Source organism: Chinchilla lanigera, unplaced genomic scaffold (genome assembly GCF_000276665.1).
Source record: "Chinchilla lanigera isolate Chin_1 unplaced genomic scaffold, ChiLan1.0 scaffold00114, whole genome shotgun sequence".
Classification (NCBI taxonomy): Eukaryota; Metazoa; Chordata; class Mammalia; order Rodentia; family Chinchillidae; genus Chinchilla; species Chinchilla lanigera.
The window spans coordinates 4,373,576-4,376,681 of NW_004955515.1; the positions used below are offsets into that span (position 1 = coordinate 4,373,576).

Consider the following 3,106-nt stretch of genomic DNA (forward strand, 5'->3'; position numbering starts at 1 on the left):
GTGCCCTTGCATGTTGCCCACTTTCCCAAGAAAGCCCTTAACCTATTGATCATGTTTATTTTAAGTAATCTTGATTTGATGATGCCCAAATCCCTACAATATTTGAATCCAGTTCTGGAGCTTGCTCTCACTTCAGATTGTTTCTGTCTTTTCATCTGCCTTTATAATATTATGTTGAAAGATAGATATTATATATCACTCAGATAAATAGAACTTTAGTGTGAGTTTTTCATTTTCTGTCCAGGAATTAATCTGTGTTTACTATGCATCCTAGTCGTAGATGTTAGAGCATCACTGCCTTCCATTGTCCTTGTTTTGTTTCCCCTGTGGTCTTTGAGTTTCGCTAGACTTCCTAACCAGGTCTGAGCCTTGCAGTTCTTTTTACTGTAACCCTCTGTTATTCTACAGGAGCCCTCCATAAGCATTGGGGGAATGTGGCAGAGGAGAAGCACTCTACAATATTATGATAGGTGTGTATCTTTTAGTGAGCCTAAGTTCCCAGGTGGTATCTTTTATGAGTGCTTCTTAGCCCCTCACTTAAGTGAAAAACGGGGTCCTAGGGGGCTGGAGTTGGGTATTTTATACCCCCAGGTCAGTAAGGTTCTGGTAAAGCATAAGCTGTTTAGGTTCTGGCAAGATGGCTTTGTTTGAGGGTAGGGTTTTGCTAAGGCAAACAGAATTTTCTGTTCATTATTTCAAACTGGCTAATTTCATCTGCCCCTGCTGGAAAGACAAAGATATTTCAGATCGTCACTCTAAGAAGTAAAGTCATACAAGTGGTGACCCACTGAGTCTGGGTCCCAGGAGTTTTACCTACCTCGCTAGCCCATTCACATTCTCTAGCAATCCCAAGTATTCCTGCAATGCAGCAATGACTTCCGCTCATGGTAAGCTGTGATTCTGACCATCCATAAGATGCTCCAGCCTTCGGGACAGCCATTTGCCCAATATATTCAATTCTCTAGTGAATGTGCAAAGAATTGTTGGTTTTCGGTTTGTTCATACTTGTTGTGGGGACAGAAGTAAATGACTCCCAAGCTCCTTGCTTGTTGAAACAGAAAGTGAAAATCTTTGTTTTAAATCTCTCTTTGGTGGACTTTATTTTTAAAAGAAGTTTTAAATTTGTAGAAAACAACACTTCTTTTCCCTCTGGACTCCTTGTGGTCTGTCAGCAGGAGCCCTTCCTGCTCTGCTTCCTTCTCCAACCCTGGACCCAGCAAGTCCCCATCACGCATGAGTGCACCTCCATCCACGCTGGCCAGGCTGGTGTCCAGACTGGCAATGCCCGCTGGGAGCTCCGCTACCTGGAACATGGCTTCCAGCCCAATGGCAAGACGCCAAGTAACAAGATCATTGGGGGTGGAGATGAGTCCTTCAACACCTTCTTTAGAGAGACTGGTGCTGGCAAACATGTGCCCAGGGCAGTGTTTGTAAACCTGGAACCCACAGTCATGGATGAATTGTGCATTGATACTTACCGCCAGCTCTTCCACCCTGATCAGCTCATCACAGGCAAGGAAGATGCTGCCAATAACTATGCCTGTGTGCACTATACCGTTGGCAAGGACATCACTGACCTGGTCTTAGAGCGAATTCAGAAACTGGCTGACCAGTGCTCAAGTCTTCAGGGCTTCCTGGTTTTTCGCAGGTTTGCCAGGGGCACTGGCTCTGGGTTCACCTGCCTGCTAATGGAGCTATGACAAGAAGTCCAAGCTGGAATTCTCCATTTACCCAGCCCCCCAGATCTCCACAGCTGTAGTAGAGCCCTACAACTCCATCCTTACCACCCTCACCACCCTAGAGCACTCTGATTGTGCCTTCATGGTAGACATTGAGGCCGTCTATGACGACTGCCATAGGAACCTTGATATGGAGCGCCCCTCCTATACTAACCTGAACCGTCTTATTAGCCAGATTGTGTCTTCTATCACTGCTTCCCTCAGATTTGCTGGAGCCCTGAATGTTGATTTGGCAGAGTTCCAGACCAACCTGGTGCCCTATCCCCACATCCACTTCCCTCTGGCCACATATGCCCCTGTCATCTCTGCTGAGAAATCTTACCACAAACAGCTTATTGTAGCAGAGATCGCCAATGCTTGCTTTGAGCCAGCCAACCAGATGGTGAAATGTGACCCTCGCCATGGTAAATACATGGCTTGATGCCTGTTGTACCATGGTGATGTGATCCCCAAAGATGTCAGTGATGCCCTTGCCACCATCAAAACCAAGCACAGCATCCAGTTTGTGGACTGGTGTCCCACTGGCTTCAAGGTTGACATTAGTTATCAGCCACCCACCGTGGTGCCCGGTGGAGACCTGGCCAAGGTACAGCAGGCTGTGTGCTGAGCAACACCACAGCCGTCGCTGAGGCCTGGGCTGGCCTGGACCACAAGTTTCATCTGATGTAGGCCAAGCATGCCTTTGTTCACTGGTATGTGGGTGAGGAGATGGAGGAAGGGGAGTTTGCTGAGGCCTGGGAGGACATGGCTGCCCTCAAGAAGGATTATGAGGAGGTTGGAACAGATAGGGTTGAGGGAGAGGATAATAATAAAGAGTATTAATCTTGGCTGTGATTTTATACTGCATCGTCTCATTTTACATTTTTCTGCTCTCCACAATTGTTTAAGCCTAAACTGTCAATAAAAATGTTTCCATTTTAAATTTATAGAAAAACTAAACAGAAGGTACAGACTTTCTCTATGCCTCCTCCTTTTACAATCACTGTTTCTTCTATTGTTAAATATCTTCTATTGATATGGTAAACGTGTTATAATTGATTAGCCAGCATTAACACATAATTTTCAGCTAAATTATATTAGCTTCACTCTTGATATTGTACATTCTTGGGTTTTGACAAATGAATAAGAGCATCTATTCATTATTATAGTGTTATATAAAGTAGTTTCACTATTTTGTGCTCCAACTACTCATTTCTCCCTTCCTCCTCTCCCCTGCCAAACACTGATCTGTTTACTGCTTCCATAGTTTTGCCTTTCCTAGAATGCAATATAATTGGAATCATATAGGATGGCCTCTTCTCAGCTTGGCTTATTTTACTTACAGGGTGTATGTAGATCTCCTGCACACATTTTTGTGTCTTGATAAC

General features: G+C 44.7%; 1 pseudogene; it reads left to right on the forward strand.

The window, feature by feature from the left end:
• Positions 1-871: 871 nt before the first annotated feature.
• LOC102009643 lies at positions 872-2,561 on the forward strand (annotated as a pseudogene).
• The last annotated feature ends 545 nt before the right edge of the window (positions 2,562-3,106 follow it).